General features: G+C 36.1%; 1 protein-coding gene across 3 annotated transcripts in view; it reads left to right on the forward strand.

Annotated features, from left to right (window-relative positions):
- SYT1 (synaptotagmin 1) overlaps positions 1–21,277 on the forward strand; it is a 355,350-nt gene that overhangs the window by 116,361 nt on the left and 217,712 nt on the right. For all 3 annotated transcript variants that reach the window (XM_035544091.2, XM_035544092.2, XM_035544093.2), the window contains exon 2: positions 8,278–8,337. The gene's annotated coding sequence lies outside the window, so the exon portion shown is untranslated. The remainder of the gene's footprint in view (positions 1–8,277; positions 8,338–21,277) is intronic.

Consider the following 21,277-nt stretch of genomic DNA (forward strand, 5'->3'; position numbering starts at 1 on the left):
AGAATCCTAACTTATCAAAACCCAATTTTTAACAATTGCTGAAGACTTTTTGGCTAACTGTAAGGAGAGCTAATCCTCCACTTACATTCCTGCAGAGGAAGAAAAAGAAGATGGTACAAGATGAATTCATATTTTTCAACAGTCTTTGCAATGTTTATACAACAGACTCATAATAGTAATCCATTCTTCTTACAAATCTATAAAATATATAAAAATTGTTTTAAAATAAATAATTAGAAGGCTGCAAATATTTCAGGATTTTTAACTTATTGCTCATGATTTTATCATCCAAGTTCTTTAGCTACAGTGTTGTAAGGTATTTTCACTGATGATGATATAGCTGTTTATTTGCATTACGTTAACGTTAATGTTAAATCATAGCAAGTGATTGGAAACAATTGTTTGGGTAAATGAATTAATAAAATACATGTTGTAACTGGGAAAAATCTTTTAAATCTGCAAGTATATTTCTTATTTAATGATTCTATTATTAATACAATTTAGTGTCAGTATAAAAGATCACTGCTTCCAGTTTGGCTACTAAATTTTGAGTTTTTCATTCTTTGCTGCTGCTGACCACAGAAATGCACAACGTTTTTTTTATTTTTTTCTAAAGAAAAATATTCATTTAAGTTCATGATATTACATTCTCTTATTATGGTTCAAAAATAACAATTAAAAAAAAAAAAGGTGCCCCCCATGCCCCCCACTCACTCCACCCTCTGCCAACTGTGACTATGTGAGTAGTGAAATTTCACATGAAGTTTAAAAGCAGTAGTCCTGGGATAAGAGGTCCCAGATAGTTTCAGGAAGATGAAAGGGAGCAGAGAGCAGTTGGCATAGAGCAAAAGATGTTTTATGTTGGGTGCAGAGCAAGCAATGTTAAAAGGAATGTGAGAGATTGTGGGTAGCAGCTTTGGAATATGATGTACCTGTTTTCATTGGATTTGTTTTGTTGCTTTCCAGAAACCTAAGCAGTTTATAAGCCATTACGTTTTGGATTAGTAAAGGAAACAGTACACAGTAACTTGATTTTGCTTGCATTTAGGCCTGGTAGATTTTCATTTTCTTTTTAATTATTTTCTTTAGAAGAATTAAAACAACAGCATGAATAAAACTTACTTTATGAGAGAAGGTGTAGGCTAACATTATACCCACAGTGAATTATCATCTTTTACTGCACATATCCAAGCGAACCTCAGAATATAAGCTGTTTCTCTAAACAGCTTTCTTTGGAGGGATGCATTTAGGTGGCCAGCAAAGATCGAAGTTGTTGCCACTCTAAGTCTATTCAGGGTAGTATAGAAGGAGTATTAAAAGAATTTACCCATAGATTACATTGCTTATTCTGCTGATGTGCTGATACTCTTTGTCAGGTTTCATGGGTGAATTGCTGGCTCACATTAGAACATTTTTGTAAAGTAGAATTGAGAAATACATTAAAAAGCCTCACGCCAAACTCGCAGAACAAAAAGATCAGCAGTGTTATGTAACGTATAATCACTTCCTGCAGTGGATATTGCAGCAGGTTCTTTCGTCCTGTGATAAAAGCAATTTTGAATCTCCAAACACTGAAATACAGCTAAGTATGTATCGAAGGTACTGAAGTTTTTGTAATTATACTTAGAAGACTTGTGTTAGTTCCATAACATACACCAGCTATTAATATAAAAATTTATGCTATCCATCTAGGTAGGATCTGGGAGACTGATTAATAACCTTCACTAGACTCATAAATCTTGATCTATAGCTGAAACAAACAACCTAAATGTGTCTTCTGAAATCAATTTTTACTAGGAATTATTTTCTGATCATTTCATATAATCAAAGAAATACACTATAAATAATGTTATGAAGCAACTTATTAAGGACTGGATTTCCTTGTTCTGAAATGGTTCATAAGATAGTGGAATTTCTTTATCTTTTTTAGTCTAGCAAAGGCTGAAAATATTTGGAATTAAATTTGATGAATTTCCATGTCTGGTGTGCACGTTGTTTCAGCTGAAGTCTTGAAAACTAGCATTTAGAAAAACGAAGTTACCCTCTGATTAACTTCTCAGTCTTTTTGTTACTTTTAAATGTTGGTGGTATTCTCGTGTGTTCATAGTTGCAAAAATGTATGCTACAAGTAAAGTTATAAATTCTACTGTATGCTAAGATACTGGCCAAGAAAGCCAGAATAGCAAGCTATGCATGGTGAAGATTCTTCCCAGAGCAGCTCCATAGCTACTAAGTGGCAGATGCAGCAAAGTGGTTGAAGTATCTCTATATAGCGTGAACACATCCAGCTTGTCTACTGTAATGCTCTGTCACTTGCAGAAATTTCCTGGGAGTCTGTGCCACATTTGGTGCACATCCATATCTCTAGCACATCTGACATCCCATTTATACAGCAAGAGTAGTGTAGGTTCACTGTAAAATGTGCCTTCATAGGGGAAGAGCCGTACATTGTCCTGGATAATGTCCATCCTCCAGAGGGAGCGATGGAACTGCCCAAAATCCCAATGATCCTTTGACATTTCCTGTGTATGGCCAAGAGCTGTTCTAGGAACATAAGCTCAAGTCAATTCAGATACTAATTTTTCCCTATATTGTCACTGGCCATGTTATCACTGTTAATAGGTGATCTTGCATGAAAAGAGAATTCTTTGGTGCCCACTGATTCATATGACTGTTTATTGATCATGAAGTTGTGGTAGTGGCCTAAGTAGGAGTGATTGAAATATCAAAGTCGATGGCTCTTACCAATCCAAGCATGAGGATAAAGCAGAAGTTTGGAATGGTTGTTGATAAGTTTGTCACAACTAGTTTTTCACTCCCTCTTTGTATCATTTTGATCCCTTTTCTCTAATTATCATTTATTATATGTCATTTTTCATTCTGTTGCCCTAAATTGATTGTATTTGAATTGATTGTAATTGATTGTATTTTGTAATTGATTGCATTTTGATTGTAATTGATTGTATTTTGTTGCCTTGTATTGAAAAAAAAAAAGGCTCCTTTTTTTTTTTTTTTTCGGTTATTCTCTTTCATTTCCCACTCCGTAGCCATTTTCTTTCCCTTAGGAAAACCAGCAGCACGTATCCACAAACGTGTTCCCTGTCATGTTTTTCCCTCCTAGTTTTGAGAGGACAGAGAAGCTGGAATCAAGCTCTTATAGGCAGAAGTTTGCTGTCTCTTCTCTGTACACTGACACCTACTGGCAGGCATGCAGCTAAGAAATTTTTTTTAAAGCCTTGGGTTGTTTTAAAACCCTCTGGACTGATGCAGTCCAAAATGTGAGAGCTGCTGAGTTCATTTTTGTGTGGCACTCACTGACTTAATTCCATTCTGTGTACAGTCTGAGAGGCTTTCCAAAAAACGTAGGTCATAGAAGTGTTTAGCTTTCCTACTGCTATTTATTTCCTAACCAGACTGCCTAATTACCAGCTTTTCACCAAATGTGCAATAAAGATGACTTTCCAGCTTGCTAGAGAACTTTTTGCTCTACATTTTTGATATACGAAATATCAGACTACTGTGGTTCTGTCCATTCATTACTCTGCAACTTGTTGTTTATGTACTATCACCTCTACCGTCATACATGTCATCTCTTTATCAAATAACATGTATATTGTTTTCCACTCTCCTGTACTGTTGTCCATCATTTCTTTTTGGCAAGGAGTCAGGTAGATGGGTGTGAGGAGAAGAATGCTATCGTCTAATACATAGTAACTTAGATGAATGCTATTTAGCTATTTTTGTGGAGGTTAATTTAAAATTGCTTTCTCTTTTGCTATATTACAGGCCTGAATTCAGCCAGTAATGACCTCAATAGTGCCTGTTTTAATGTAATCCCTGCTTGCTGAGTGCTGTTCCAAGAATAAAAATTTAAGCCAAAAGATTTAATGAAATCCTTTGGGATTAGTGCTCGCTGGGCTGGGGAAATTGCATATGAACCTTTTCTCTGTACTCTAACCATAAGGCTTGGTATTTGAATAGGAGGGTGTCCAAGAGAGACAACTCTGAGTTCATCAATAATTTACATTTTTGTTAGTTACAAACCTGGTATTTGGGATTCTGTTGCCATAGCAATCCATCTGGGCCTGAACGGATAGTGTTTTAAGTGGTGGTTGTATAGGGATTCACAGTGTGTGCTTTAAATCCCTTCTAAACTAATCCTCAGATCTGTTCTGTGACTTATTTGAGGCTTCAACAAAATCAGTGTTACTCACAGGAAAAAGTTTATGCTGAACAATTAAGCCCATAAAATATTAGAATATGCATATGATCAAGGACTTTAAAGTTCATCATGTATGACAATTTCTGTTTCAGTACATGCAGCAATTAATAAATGCCCACATCTCTTTTTTTTTCCAAAATACATTTAATTTGTTGCACATTATGCAACTAGAAATTATCCAGACTGTGTACTGGTTTATTAGCTAATCTATACTTCATAATCGAATGCTAGCCTCATTTTCCCAGATGTCAGGTTTTACATTTTAGAGGATGTCGGTCTATTCATAATACTGTATAACTTCCACTTTCAATTACTCTGATTTTCTCTCTTGTAAGTTATTCTAAGGCTGACAATAAAATTTGAAATTCCCATTTTCATTTCTAGCACTGTTGAAGCAGTTTTGAGGCAGTGTGGCTAAATTCATCAGTCTAAACATCAGCTGTTTTTAGTTTGAAGCTTATTTTACATTTTTCATTTTGCCACCCAACATTTTCAAATCGTTTATTCAAAAACTCCCAGATACACCACATGAAGGGATCTTACTCAGGTTTGAAAGATGATCAATAAGCTCCCCAGCACACCTGGACTAAGTTTCAGCTATGTCAAAACCAAAACCCTCCTGAAACTGACTGATTACCAGAGCTTTTGGTTCTTTGTAACAAAAATATTGTCCAGTTGTCCTCCCAAATGGTCAGGAAAACATGATACCAATATATATCATCAGCTCTTTATTACTCCAGCTTATAGAAATTGCCTGTAAAATCATTCCTCGGTGTTTGAAAGAAGAGAGAAAAAGTATTAAAATAATAGCCATACGCTCTACCAAAGAGGTTTTAGTCCAGAATCCTAAACAGACAAAAATTGTTTCTTCATACAGTTTATAAAATATCACACAGCTCTTCCTGGCTTTAAAAATAGGAATAGATTAAAAAAAACCTGCAGATGGCCTAAGAGATCTTTATTTACCATGCAGCTTCCCTTTTATCTTTTATAATATGCTTCATAGTGAATAATGAACCATGTCATAAAGGGACTTATTTTTGTCACGATTCTGTGATACTGAAAACGTTATTTGTCACCTGTAATAAATGTAGTTCTAGTGCTTCTGTAAGAGTTCTTCTGTAAATAAGGGTTTCCTGAGAAAACGTGCAAGTCCTTTCTTTTCAGTGGAGCAGGATTTCATTTCATAAGCTAAGATGTGCCTGTGTGTTCTTAAATTCAGTGTGGCTGACTGAACTTTATTTATTGCAGAGGTCCCATTCTTCTATCCTGGTTTAAGGAGTTATTCCCATAATTGGTTGCCACTAAATGTAATGGAAAACAGAGAACTTAAAGTTAACTAAAAAGGTTTTGTTTGGATTGCTTTTGCATATCCTTATGACTAACTGAAATAAAAGTTGCAGATCTTTTACGTGATTACTTACCCTAAAATTACATGCCCTAAAGTATCTTCTGTAGATACCATTTGTAAAATATAGATTATGCTTCAAAGGGATATTACAAGATGTATTCAGGCATATCAAAATGTGTCTCTGTTGATATTTCCAATGGTTTTCATTAGGAAAAGTTTTCCCTTTCAAACGTTACTGAAATGAAAAGTGAGCCTTGAAAGATGCTAGCAGTATGACAGATGCTATTTGTAGCTCTGGAAATACAGTTGTCACTGCAGGAGATCTCCTGCACTGAAGACCCACAGGAGTCCATAACCGAGGGTGGATGAATTAATCTTCCAACACATCTCATAAAAAATAGCCTCTCTTTAATAGCAATAGAAACAGTTGAATTTCTCTGGTAATTTTATGACCTTTCTCTACACAAATCTTTGGTTTACTTTATTTCTATTTTAGCTCTGCAAATCCTTGCAAAGGGTGCTGGTATTTAGTCTCCTTGATTGTTGTTTGGTTTTATTGATTTGTTTTTACTCATTTATTCCAGATCTGCTTTATGGTTTTTGAATGTTTCGGAAACTCCACCTGTCAACTCCAAGGGAGCCGGCAGGCTGGCTGTTCTTGCTGACACACCACACTTACTTATGCCTCTTCTGAAATTTGCTTCTCTAATCTAGAACACAGCCTGTATTGTTGTTCAGTCATTCCCAATTAATGCTCCAGTAAATATCTGTCTTTTCTTTCTTTTGCATTTTCTGTCTTTGCAGCAGAAGGAAATAGTTAATTTTCTGAAAGGCTCAGTAATAATATGACACAGCTTGACACAGACAGCTTAGAGAAACGGGAAGATTGAGACAGTGTGCCACAGAGCAGGTGTGACTCTATGTATTAATTTCTCTAAGGCACTTGCAGCTACTTCTGTTCAAATGCAAGATGTACAGAGGGACCTGCACGAAAGCCCTGGCTCTGAACCCTGAGAAGAGGTTGGGATTAGAGCTTTCAGCTGAAACCTGTCTGAATTTCAGATCCCTCAATTTGGGAGGGCTCAAATGACAGGGAGAGGCAAAGCTTGAGCTGAACCCCTTCAAGACGTATTTGAGTACAGGTTTGGTCTGTCACAGCCTGTACCAGTATATTTTATACAGCTAATAAGGAGCACCAAGTTTATAAGGTCTGCTAAGACTATTTTCAGATGTATTACAAGCTCTAGGAAGGAAATGAGTTTATCCTACAGCTGTGTTCTACACCAGCTTCTGCGTTATAAACCATTTCGAAATGGGGGTTTCATAGCATCATCCTATTAACTTTGCATTGCTTGAGTCCCCCACAGCTCTTTACTGATGTCTAGGGTATAACAATAGCAAAAGAGCTAATCCATGTTGTTCTAGCAAGTTTAAAAGTTAATATCAAAATAATACAGTATGCTTCAGATTCATGGACGCTATAGTCCTCAGCTCAAACATGTGTTGCCTAACAAGTATCTTAAGTAGACTGACATGAAAATGAGTGATTTCTGGGATATCACAGATATTGAAAGAACCATACAGAAGGCAACATTAACTTGTTACTGAAAAGATAGGAAAAACAGACTTTTAAATATATTATGTTCTGAATCTTTTATTATTTGTGTCATTAGAGATGGTAGCCTGGTTAATTTAGAGTGAGTTGCTGGATGAAATCATGATTTGGCCTTTTTAAAGAGCAGGCTAAGGGTTGATGTGATGTAGTTTGACAATTTCAGGTAATAGCAATTTTGTTCTGCTCCAAAGAAGTTGATGTAAAATTAAAAGTACATTTACCTACCTTGGTAACTGTTCATTTGGCTCCCTTTTTCAACAGCATCAAACAAATTGGTCACCTTTGCATTTAACTGCCTTCACAGTTTGATCCTGCCTACTCTTTCACATCACTGCTGTCCTTACCACAACCCTTATTGCCCATCAGTCCCAGTTTCCTCCCTTCTCTCGTGCAACCTTTATTCATGAAAATTGTAAGTAGTAAAAATCTGCAAAGCTAGTATGCTGTGTTCCTTCAAATCCAGCCTTAAAACTCACCTCAGTTGTGATGCCTGTAAACTGCCAAAGAGAGGCTAAGCAGCTGGTGTGCTGTGATCACTGCTTATTATGCTGATTGTCTGCATGAAACAGTGGGAGTGAAGCATCAAACACCCCTCTGCTGCATGTCCCACTGTCCTTCGGAAGCTGTGGGGGAGGCTGTGGCTGTCTTTGGAGGTACACATTGTTCTTTCCGTAGCTCCTCAGTCTAATAGGGTAATCCAGCCAAGGTCTAATACAGCATGAGAAATTAATTTTGAGCAGAGGATTGCCAACATGATGGGTGTGAAAGCCTCTCACCTCCCCTGAACTGGGAAGAGCCACAGGTGTCCAAATGCAAATCAGAATTTGGTATGAGGTTCTAAGAGATTTGTCCCCAGAACATGTAGATTTCCCGTCTCTGCTTCTATATATACGACTGGCAAATTGTCTTTTAAGGAAGTAGCCCTATGTGGATTTTCTTCCTTTCCAGACTCTTTCACAGAAGCCCAAGGCTTTATATCTTGGAGTTTAACAAACCTTAATATAAAAATGGTAAACTTCTTTGCTACAAATGAAACCAGGTCATTTATTTTATGTAGATGATAAATACACTTATTTGTTTTTCTTACAGACACACAGAATCCTGAATAAACAAAGAGAAGAGACCTAAGCACAGTCTGTATTGTGAATAGTAAGTGAATGTTATTTGTACTTCCATTTTTGTATTTTTCCTGTTTGCAGTTCTTTTAACAAGTATAAGAAATTAGTACAGTGAGCATTTCTGCCTTTTATCCAACTCAGTTTCATTTCACAGGAGTAGGTTATTATTAACCCTATAATCACCTTAGGTAAGAAGCCCAGATAATTCGTGCAATGCATCTATATCACTGCCCATACTGAAAATATTGTTATTGCCTTTTTCTTCTCAGTCAAAGTGAATTGTAACGCTAGAAGGTACCAGGATAAAATAGTATTACACTAACATTGGCTCACACCTGAAATTTTGCAGAAGAGTAGTTAGGTTTTGGATCAGTACAGACAGATTCTGTTGGGTGGGGACATGAGCAAGAGAATGTTATGGTTTTGAGATATCCACTTAATCACTGATTAGTCGTTCGGAACTGCGCTGGTCAGAGCTGTGCTGTTCACTTCCCAGTATGACCAATTGCCTGCAAGCTTACAATGTATGGCTTCATTGTCCGTTAAGACAACGAGCTATGAAAATAAGCCATGTTTGTGGTGTGGATGCTATTATTGATGTCGTCCTCTGGAAAATATCTCAGGTTCCTGGTGAAGTACCAGTTGTGATACAGCGGAGAACAGACACTGCTTTTATTGCCAATCCTAAGTAATATGCCCTGGGAAAAGTAGCAGTGTATATTGTTGTACTACATTACTGGGTAACAAAAGGTGGCAATATCCTTTAAGAACCAAAGCAGATAAATGTGTGCTAAGACATTTCCTATTAACAGTTCAAACATAACAGTTCCTCTGTGTTACGCACTAATAGAGCCCGATTCTTCGTGGGAGAAGATTGTGGACAGTATGTAATGTACTGAGAATACGTGCTGTTCAGCACTATTCTACTTTCAGACCATATGGTTGACAGTATATTATGCAGTAGAACTGAAGAAATTTATTGTCATTCATGAAATCCCTATTCATTTAGCCAAACTGATGTATGGAACAGACTAGATTTGGGTATAAATAAATCTTGGATATTTTTTTGGCAAGCATTAAAAATTAAATGCTTTAGTGGGAAAAAATATATATGTATTTATAAACCTCAGAAGCTAAAAAAATGCCTACTGTCTCTCTGGGCAGCCAAGATCAGCGATGAGTTTTAATGTTACATTTAATCAGTCATCATGAAAGGAAATATGTGACATTTCACTGAATCTGAGGGCAACATGTTTGAAAAGCTGGTGCTGTATATGTATGATTATACGTTTATTTATACAATGTACCAAACTGTGCTACCAGTAGGCATTTTTTAGCTTATAATGAAACATTAGGGGGAAACAAAAAAAAATAAAAATCTTAAAGATCCCTGTCAAAACTCACCTATTTGTCTTAGCTTTCCATTGCTTCTTCTGTCAATCATACTTTCCATTCTTTCTGCTTTTTCCCTGTCACATCTTGTGGTCTATATTCCCTACGTGTGTCACACCTCTCTTCTTATGTCTTTCCAGTCTTATACCTACACACCTATCCTACTCCAACTTCATAGTTTTTCCTCACATCTCCCACACAGTGCCATCTCGTCTTCATGTTTGCAGAGCTGCCTTGCAGTATGTTCCCAATCTTTGGAAATTTTTGAGCTTACTATTTCTAGTATAAAACAGATACTTTACAGACCAAGAGCGTTATAGCATTATAGGTGTTACCAGTAAATAATGTACTGAATAATGCCATATACCTATACATGAGAATTTTGTGAAGGGTTGCAATATATTGTACTATGAATCAGCTCTGGTATTTTTTATTTGTGGAAAGATATGGTGAAAGTTTGGAGAGTTGTTTGACGCATGGTTTACCTTCAAACAAACCAGTTATGCTGTTCTCCAGCATCAGAAGTCTTGGCAGCAGATGACTGATAGTAACATAGATAAATATTAGTAATTCCAAGCAATTCATTTAACTCAAATGATGTATGCATACAAAAAATCCTGGAGTTGTGATAGACCTGTTTGTAGAAAGCAAATTTCATTACTGCAGGCACTCAGACACTTTCTCTTCACTATTATTCCTCTGTCAAGTGGCCAGAACTCACAGGCAGCTGTTTCAGAATAGCGTGGATTTATTTGTGCACAGTGTGAAAAAATTAATCAACTATTATTGGTACTCCATCACATATAAATTCTCTCTTCTGCTAGCAGAATAGGTTGATGGAACCTTTTCATATTGTCCATCAGTTAATTTTATCAGTCATGGTATTATGATTATAAACTACAAATGACCTAACAATGAATATATAATTATAGAAATGAAACTGTACAGTGGTTATTTAACATTTTTAATATGTAATTTATTTAACAGTCTCTTTGGAATATACATGGGAAATTAGAATAATAAAACAGAAATAAAATTACATTTAAATTTCATCCATCATCAGTGAGAAGCGATGTTACTGGCTTGAATCAGGCTATACATTCCTCCATGTGGGGAGGTTCATGTGCGCTACCTTTGGGCCTGCTTAAAACATCCTTCTAAACATTGTTATTCATACACTAAGCTATAAGTCATTCTTCTGCCACTGAGATCAATTAATTGTGTGTCCTTGTTTTAAAGGGTTTTTCTTGACTGTTTTCTTGAATTAAAAACTAAATTTCCAAATATCGATTGCTGAATGCAAAAATATTGGATTACAGATATAGGAAGAAGATAAAATTAATATTAGTTCTTATTAAGAAAATGATAGATTAAAAAAATTGGAACGTGAATTATATTTAGTAGGTTTTAATAGTTCTCATCTTTATTTTAAATGCAAGGGTCTTTGTCGTTTGGCTTTGATGCTGCAAGAGGTGAGGCTTTTTGTGGAGGGGAAAAATCTCACAGTGTGTTCCACAGAAGGCGTTTGTTGACCTCATGTATTTAGCAGCAATCAAATTTAATCTGCCACATGCTCTGGTTTATGTTATAATTGACATCTTTGGTGGCTGCTGGTTAATGGCAGCTTCTTCATTATTCTTGGGCAATAAAGAGAAGTTTGGGTAATGTGGCATGGATTAGGAGACTGCGCGTCTGAAGAGCTAATGCAAGGTAGACCCAGCCTGGCTGCATTTGACTGCCATCGGGTGAGGCGAGGCCTGGCCTGCCCAGAGTGATTGCATGGGTGGTTTGACTCCGGTACATGGAGGGGAACTAACTTAGCATTAGCTCATGAGCGCGCAATATTACCATTGTTTACCCTAATACCTATTTCAAAAGCCTACTGGGTTTTATATTTTACCATTTTCCATACTATATCCAGAGGTGTGTAATGTACCAGAGACAAAGTAGCTAAATGAAGGGTTCCTTGGTTTTGGAAGGGTCAGTTCTGTAAAAGTTGAATTTATGAGCCTTCAAAAGGAAATGAGCCTGTGGTTTCTGAATGTTCTCTGCTAATCACAATAATCTTCCTTTACAGTACAGTTTCAATCTTTCATTGCAATGCAAAATCTAGAAGCAGCATAGAGGTGCCCTCATTCCCTGTGCTCCCAGGTTTTCTCATTGCCCATTAAAATTCATGTGCATATACTGTAGGCTTGGATAAAAGAGTTCATTTGACTGTTCACACTACCTGAATTCTTTAATGAGGTCTTCCCCTAAATTAGTTTCACTTCTCAATTTTATTTTTTTTTCCACAGTGGAAGTATGAACTTCTGGCAAAGTGTATAGTAATATTTGCATAGTGTAGGGATTTTTTATTATTATTTTGCCTTGGTTATGACGTTAAGACTATTCAGAGTAGTATATTCTTTGTGACTCATCTGCTTGCAAAATCTTGTGCCTCAAAAACTCATTTTTCTTTTTTTTTTTTTTTTTTATTGATCATGTATTACAGCCACAGCTTTGCATTTTTTAATGGGAGATCTCTGACACGGATTTAAATTCTGTAGTGCTTTGAGGTATGCTAGTTATGCAACCTAATTTTGCGAAATGGCTCTGTGTATGTACTTCCCTGGGGCTTCAGTTTAGTTGTCATTTATCATTTTAGCACTGTGAGTGATTACTCTCTACTATTTAATTTGTCTTCTGCAGCTTCTCAGCTTTTTCTTCAATTGGTAAACACATACTTTTCTAGACACATTTTCAAATGATGTGTTTTCCAAGTGCCCCAGAAGTCATGTAATCTTATTTTTCTCAGCTAGGAGTTGAACCATTTAAATAAATTATTGGCTCATATTGTGTCTATTACTTGGAAGTTTTGCATTTCAAATCTGTGTTGCATTTTCAATTTTTCAACGTTAGTGTATTTATTTATTCTGAAATATGCGTATTTACTAACTGCATCTCTGTCCTTCAAAAAATAGCAAAGTAAATGAGCACCTTTTTTAAGTGTAGGAGCCAAAAGCTTGGGCTGATGCTACTGCAGTAGACTTTAGCCACCGTTGCACGTTAGGTTTCAAATGCAAAGTCTTTGCTAGCTTAATTTGCTTGTTGGAATTTCACAAGACAGCTCCAATCAATAGGGTTAACATATGCTTTGTTTCTCATCTTGTGTACTGTGTTTCTGTACCGTAATTTGCTATTTTTAAACATTACATAGAATATCAACATGGCTATGATTTAAATCAGGTTTTTTAAGAGTCACGTTCAGCTTTTAATTTAAAAAAAACGTTGTTTTGCATTAAGTCATACTGTGTATACACATGGTAACAGTTTTACACAATTACTGTGGCAATTTCCAATGATCTACTATAATGAACAGCTTCTGTGATCCACATATCAAAGAAGTTTTACCTTTAAACTTCCCTTTCTCATATAATTTTCTTTTGATCATTTTATTTTATTTTTTATTTTTTTACTATTTAGTCACCAGCTATACTTAAGATTTGTGATTAAAATTTCTTAGTAAGCAGAATTATACTGCCAACATCAGCAAAGCTGCACTATGACGCAACTGCTGCTGTAGTTCTGTCTTCAAGTACAGTCAAACAAAATTAGTAGAAATCTCTGGTGTTGTATGGTTTTGGGGGACAGTTTGGTGTTCTTTTTTGTGACAGAGCTTTAATCAGTACTTACCTTTTGCTTGTAATTCTTACTGTCTTTGCACAAACCCTTTCTAAAGACTACCAGGTTAGCTTTGGTAATTCGTGGTAGGTGAATTCCAACCCATGTTTTGTAGAACATCAGAGATAACCTGTTCTGTCACTGTTCTTGTAGTGAGTTAGCTTTGACGAGGAACAAAAAGAATATTGTTTCTTGTCAACTCAGCTATTTGGCATTTGTGATTAACTAAAAAAATAGCTAATACGATACCAGTGATAACATCCAGAAAGGTTAAAGTGATTCCCCCCCATGGAGTTTGTACTAGCCAAATAGTATTATTTGGCAGTTTTGGATCCTCTCCAAGTGTGATTTTGTTCTTCAATTATGATTTTGTTTTCTTCTTTTAAAGTTTCATGCAGTAAATCTTATTTTGAAGACATATAGCCATCATAAACATCACATTTTGACAGCTTTTCTTATGTGAATGAAACTCATTCAAGTCAGTCTATCCAGAAATAAAAAGGTGCATCTTAGACCTGTTTACAGTGATATCTTTAAGTTACTAGTATATTGACAGCATTTTTCTCAGAATATGCGAAGAGAAGTATAACAGGAAATTCAGTTACTTTCCCATGTAAACAAAAATGTTTTTCAAATCCATTACCGAAGTCAGCGTATCAGTTTTAGTAAAATACATGATATACACTTGATAGAATTTATACCAGATTAAAAATGAATTTTATGATTGTAATCGTATGTATTTATCTTGCTAACTGAACTGTATGAAAATTTGCTTTGAATTTTTCTTACTGCAATAAATACTTTTGAAAAAAATACTAGTAAAATTCAACATTAAGTGATTTTGAAAAGCATTATTCCTTGCTTCAGTCATGTGAAATTAAGATAGTGTTGTGGTTTTTTTTGTTGTTTTTTTTTTTGAGATTTTTATTGCATAAAACTACATCTACAATTTAGGAGTGCACTGGAATATATCGAATATATTGGTAGTGGAACTGCAATGTGCTTCTGCCGCTGTAGTTTCAATTTTGAACTGTAAGATAAAGAGGCAAGGATGTGGTTTTCCTGGAAGAAGATCCTCCATACAAGGGTTCTTAGAGCAAACTTGGTTGATATATTTACTACTCGTGACTTTTGTAGCTACGTTAATAAATGCAACAATGATTTGAGCTGAAGGCACATGTTTTTGAGTATTGTGGTCATAACGCACATAACATATAGGCCATGTTCCCAGTCTCCACCACTAAAAAGCTTTAGTTAAATCATTAGGCCATTCAGATTGTTTTTAAATGAGCTATATATTTGGGAGTTTTCCTCATTATTGCCTGATTTCCATGACTGTGCTTCAGTTTCTCCAAAACTTAAAGGTTAAGAAGTGTATTTTTCATTGAAGGGTGAGATTTTCATGCAATCACGTGGATCCAGAAGTTGGAGCTTCTAGGAATAACTCCCAAACACTTATTGCAAAGTCTGGCAATCCTGTGTAAAATGCATGATAGCCTGGAGGTCTCTGCTAGTACTGTACAGCAGTACACTTTGATCTTTCCAATAATATGTCTCCCAATACCTTTTCATTTCTAAGAGAAATAGTGCCCAGGCTGCTCTTATACCATAAGTCTACTTCACCCATCCTTATAAGTTGTGATGGCAAGTGAGAACATTTGTTTTAGAAAGAAGGATGAGGAGAAAAAAGGAGTAAGATGTCATTTAGACTGTACAACCTTAGCCATTTTTAATGGGATTTTATTCTTAAAGTTTGTCACCATGTTTGAATCTTTAGTTTAAATGAAATGCTGAACACCAACAGAGTTTATTTAAAGATCTAATTTCACTTCAGGGAAAATAATTTTAGGAACTTTAAACTGCATTAAACTATTAGTTATTTAACCACTAGCTATTTAACTGTTAATAGTTTATCCTGCAGATAACAATGATTCCTTTTGGAGAGTTATGGTCTATTGGGCAAATATGCATTGAGGGAGGTTTTAAAAGGGAATTACATCTAAACTTTATAATTATGTACTTAGACATTTCTTAAGGAGAATAGAAGCCATGGCCATTCATACGTAAAGTGGTATATTCTTCAGAAAGATCTAAATGTTTGCAGAACGCAGCTATTCTTGTAACAAGGAATTGTTACGTCTCAGATGCTGTATCACTATTATTTTTGTATTTTTCTCTGAAATTTGCCTATTTGCAGCCTTGGTGTCTGGAGCTATGACCTGTCCTTGTAAACATTCTGGTTGCACTATGGAACTAGTCCACACTCCAGTCCTTAATGGACTAGTTCTATATCAATTTAAAAATAATAGTAAACTCTGAAAGAATTTGAAGCCTGACTGTCTTAAAAAACAGTTGCTCAAAAGAAGGTAGGTTATATATAATGTCTATGAGGCCATCATTAGCGCACAAAAATGTTGCAAGCGCTCTGTACAATTTTCACATGTATTTTAAAGGCTGTTTCATCCCGAAGTAATACTTGTTGTTTATATTCGATAATCTACTGAGTAGGATCATTATAAAAAAGATGGAGAGCAACTTTTTGCTCAATCAGATAATGATAGGACAAAGGGCAATGGTTTTCAACTAGAAGAGGGGAGATTTAGATTAGAGGTTAGGAAGAAATTTTTCCCTCAGTGGGTGGTGAGGCACTGGAACAGGTTGCCCAGAGAAGCTGTGGATGCCCCATCCCTGGAGGTGTTCAAGGCTAGGTTGGACAAGGCTCTGGGCAACCTGATATAGTGGGTGCCCATGTCAGGGGGGTTGGAACTAGAAGATCTTTGAGGTCCATTCCAACCCAATCCATTCTATGATTCTATGATCTTTGAGGGCCCTTCCAACACAAGCCATTCTATTATTCTATGATTATACTGAATCACAGCTAGATTTCCACATGCGCTAATTGCCCTTGAAGCTGAATCAGTGACTTCAAGCATGTGGAAAGCTGTGCAATGCTATCCAGCCCCATCATGGATCTTACACAATGGCTTTCACAGCTTTCTGGCATTCAAGAAGCATGACAGCTGTACTTTCTGGTTTTTATGAGGTCTGTCCTTTGTAGTTGGTCAACAGAGATACTTCAGCTTGCCCCATCTATTTGTGGCAGTACTAGTAGGGATCATGCCACTGTCCTGAATATTAAAGCCCTATCCTGAACTAGAGGGAAGGGGGTTTGTACTTCTCAGGAATTTTTTGGTGTGATTGCCGGAAATTCCTTTTTCATTAATGTGTTTCTCTTTTGTGTCACATTTTAACTGTGTTTTTTCCAAAAAAAGAGCTTCAGTTAACCAACCTTCAGTTAATTTGAGCATCCTTTTTCCCGTGGCATTTTGCTTCACAGCTTGAGGAGTCTTATGTAGAAAAAAGTACTTATGCCATTGAAAAACCCAGATGACTGATACTGAAATTTTCCAAGGATATTAGCTAGTGGACCTGTGGAACTTGCTTAAGCCCCCTGCGTCTCTTTCCTTTTAAAAATGAATGTGGTGGCACATAACTGTCCAGGGGGATTGGAATTCACTCCTGTAGTGAAACTGCTAGTATTGCTACTGCCATGAAATGAAAGAGCCAATGAGCATCCCAGTATTGCAAAGACCTTGAAGAGCTACAGATCTATGTACTGCTATTACTTATCGTTACTCTTTCAGATGCAGAGGTTGTTCTGAATATTGATTTGTCTAGTAGAGCATGCTTCTTAGAAGATGCCATCATGTTGGTCTGTTCAATAAATGTGTTCACCAGTACCTGATTATTTTTGAAGGATATTAAAAGAAACTGAGATTATATCTGTTGTTAAATAAATGTTAAATAACTATAAACCACTATTTATTTTTTTTAGTGTTTTCTGAACTTGAAAATGCCCATGTAAGACAGTGAACAAATCCTACAAACATCAGACTTCCTTGCTGCATTTTTTACCCATATAAACTCTCTGCCTTCCTTACTCATTCTCCTGGGAAAACTCAGCAGACTTTACAAGCCTGAATTATGGGATGGGGCTAGGGAAGAGGAAATTTCTGATATAATTATCCCAATCTGCTACCTACTGCTATAACATCAAGTCCCATATTGTTTCTGATTGTCCTTTTGCCTTTCATTTTTCTTTATATTCCCTTCACGGCTGTATTATTTGCAGCTCTGCCTAAATCTTTACTCCCCTTCTGGACCTACCTTGGCCATAGTCTTCTGGAAAAGATCCCTCATTTCCCAGTGTCACCTAATTTGTCTTTTCATAGTTTCCATAGTCCTTTATCTTCTTCTAACAAGGATAAAATAAGGCTTCTTTCACCTGACATCTGCTGGAGTGCTGTGGGGAGGCTGTGACTGACCTTGCAAAGCGGTACTCAAGCTGGGCCAGTACCTGTTCATGTAGCTATGTGTCTAGGCAGAGAGAGAGCAGTTGCTTTTTATATATGCCTTCCTTCCTTCTGGTGCTCGAGTATCTTACTGTCATGCTATAGAACGGTAAGGGAACACGGGGTTTCCATCTACTCCAAGTGTTTCTTTCTTTGACATAATCCCAGAGTTCTTTGGACATTTCTCTATCTCCATCATCAAACTGTCTTTGTAGCTTTGTTTCTGCAGCTGCTTCCCTTTCTATGTTCTATGGGCACAGGGCTACAAGCTTACATTGCCCCAGTTAGAACACTTTGCTGATAGGTGATACATTAATACATTCTCTGCCTTTTTGTTGGTAGTCAAACCCTTAACTTTGGCATATTTCCCTAATTTATCTGTGTATAGCACACTGGTTTTGAACTGTTTGATGAGCTGCTGATTTCTGCTGATTAGATATTTTAGTAAGAATTAAAAAAAAAAGTTTATGCTTCTTCCTTTTCTTCTTGTATGTGTGATCATTCTGTGTCTTTCCCTCTCGTGCTTGGTCTTGCTCTCTCTTGTGCTCTTTTTCTCTATTTCTCTGGAGTGTTATGTCCTTAGTTGTCAAATAGCTTCTTCTCAGGTGAAGTTCCAGTGCTGAATCAAAATAAATCAACCAGAAGCTCCAGAAAAATGTTTCATTTTCACAGTGAAACTGAATTTTAAGAGTCTTAAATGAACAAAAGTGTATTACTAAGAGAAGAGTATTAGGCTTGTGAAAAGGGATCTCCAAGATTTAGCATACGAAACCAGAAATGTTATGATAAGAATATGAAACCACGAGGGGTTATTTGAATGGGGAGTTATTTGGTTGTTTCTACAGAATAAATAAAGCTCCATCTTATTAATCCTAAGTGCCCTTTTATTTGTTGCAATATATTAAATCAGGGCTGCAGCATCTCTTCAGCATTAGCTTCCCAGAAACAGCAACACCAAAGTGCAACTATCAGTCAACTAGGTGATACAGATACAACTGAAAATACATGAGTGATAAAGCAAGTCACTATTTTTTCCAGAAACAGCACATCCCTTTCTGTGCAGTACCAACAGGAGATTAAAAAAAAAAAAAAAAGTGTACAGATGCACGTGTATAAAAAACAGTTGAACAACCTGTTTACTAATAAACCACTTTCATAGGTTAAATACTGGTAAGCAAAGGAGAAAGACGAAGACAGGTTAAAAGTTACATTGTCATGAATTGCATGGTACATGGAAAGCAGTTCACACTCTAAGAACTGTATGACAGTTGTGAATCACTGCTGCTTAAAGATGTCCTGGCTACTAGGAGACATTAAAGCATTCTCTGGGGGTTCTGTGTAAAGTTGATTGAGATCTGAGTAAAAGCATTTCTATTGCACTCAATAGTGCTGTGTGGCTAAACATAACAGGTGGTTTTCAAGGTGTGAATCAGCATGCAGCATAGCTGTCCCTGTTCAGCCTTGCCTATTTGTAGACATTCTGGTTACCAAAATGTTGCTTCATCAGTTTATTAATTTAGGAATACAATATAAGTGCTGTCACAACTTCTTTAGCAGAAGATGCCTATGAAAATTATGACAGGGTAATTGGACAATTCATTTAACAACTTGAAACTCACAGATTTAAAATGAACTGAGCTGTGTCAGTTGATTATATACTATAGTGCAACCTGCCTTATGGGAGTTTTCTCAGAGTGGATTTAGAATGCTTTACGGGAGATTAAGGTAATACGAGTTTTTTTGTGTTTTTTTTTTTAAGTGAATTGAAGAGCAATTACTACTTCTCATGGGAATAAGCGGGAGGAACAGGTGAACCGTGGGCTCCAGTCACAATTCTAGAAGTCATAAGCAAACAAATGTCAAACCAGTACCAAGACAAAATCCCAAAAATTAGAAAATGGGAGAAGTCTGAATGTTTCTAAATAAGGGCATCTACCTTTCATGATGCTGGCTTCTTAATTTCAATTTTCATGTTTTTACTTGGTGTGGTGCCAGTAGAAAGAAGGATTTGTTCATTTATTTTTTCAGTGACCAGAAATTTTTCTAGGCCACTTATAGTTAGAAAATATGGTACATTGTACTGGACAGAAAAAAAAAGAATTAGGGACTTTCAGTGATAATACAGAGGAAAAAGGAGAAGGATCACAGTTATTTATCTTTAAAAGGGGGTCTCCATAGTAACTGCATTTATTTAAGATTCTTAATACATGTATTGTTACCTCTTCTCTGACTGGGTGAAATTTATTTGGTCACCTAGAATTTAATGTGACTTGAGCCATTGATTTCTCTCAGAAAGGGCAAGAGATTGAAATTAAAGAAATAAGGGTGAGCAGATATGTCTGGAAACTGTCACTGAGAAAGTGATGAGTAAATGCATGCAAGTTCATGATGTTCTTTGGTAAGTTAAGAAGTAATAGTATTATAAGTAAGAAAAGAAGAGGCCCAAGAATTATGTTCTGAAGATAAAAAAAAAAAAGGTGTTATGAAAAGGACATTTTTTACACATATGAGTTAGCTATATTGGTAAACAAGAGCAATGACAACTTAGAGCAAGAAGAATGCAGGTGCAGGTTTTGTCAACGTGCGAGTAAGCTCCTCAAGATACCCTGATGAAAAATTGCTGGTAGTTGTTTTTCCCTTATGGTAGCCTTGACCTGCTGTATATTTTCTGTAGAACTTCTGTCATTTTCACCCAAAATAAAAGTAGCCATTCAGAAAGCTTAACATTTTTCTTTTTGATTGTGCCTGGTAAAAAATAATAATAATAATAATAAAAAAAACGTAGAAACATTTGGCAGTGACAAATGGTGTCTGATCTGTAGGCAACATTTGTTGTACTCTGAAGTTATGTAGAATGCTATCTTGTTCAGATGCTTTCACAGCTAGGTGTCTGTAGCTTATATTGTTGCTTGTTCACAGATTAAATGGTTTCACGTGTGTTTGGGATGTGTAGGTTTTGTATGGTGTTTTCATTATAATTCAGTTGGGTTTGGGGAAACATCACTCATTTTCTATACCTTTATGGAAAGCATACAGAATTAGCTCGCCAATACAAGAAGCTATGTATTTCTGTGTATTAGGACTTTTGTTTTGTTTTGTTTTGGTGGGAGCTTATCCACAGCTCGATTGCCCTGTCATTTTCTGGTGCTTCTGTGGCAGTGATGCTTCTTCTGCAGGCTGAAATTTACAAACACATCACTTCTTTTTTTTCCTTTATTTTTTCCTCTGGAACAATGAGTTCCAGTCTTAGAACAAGATTTCCCTCAAAGAAACCTGAAGAGTGTGAGATTTGCTGCTTTGCTTTTGGATGGAGTTTCATATATCATTATTGCTAATTATCTTATCACCTTGTGATAGTATCATAAAAAGCAGATTGTATAAAATTCATAAGAATTTACATAGTACCATAAACTAACATGTATTCTGCTAAGATTCAGTCACCTTCCTTTATTGTGTATGCCTGGTATCTTATTAACAAATAAGCAATGCAGTCTCCAGATTAGAGTTCTAGAAGATAACCTATGAAATCAATTAGTCTTGTACAGAAAAGGCAAATGCTTGAAA

The sequence above is a fragment of the Cygnus atratus genome, chromosome 1 (assembly GCF_013377495.2).
Source record: "Cygnus atratus isolate AKBS03 ecotype Queensland, Australia chromosome 1, CAtr_DNAZoo_HiC_assembly, whole genome shotgun sequence".
Lineage (NCBI taxonomy): Eukaryota > Metazoa > Chordata > Aves > Anseriformes > Anatidae > Cygnus > Cygnus atratus.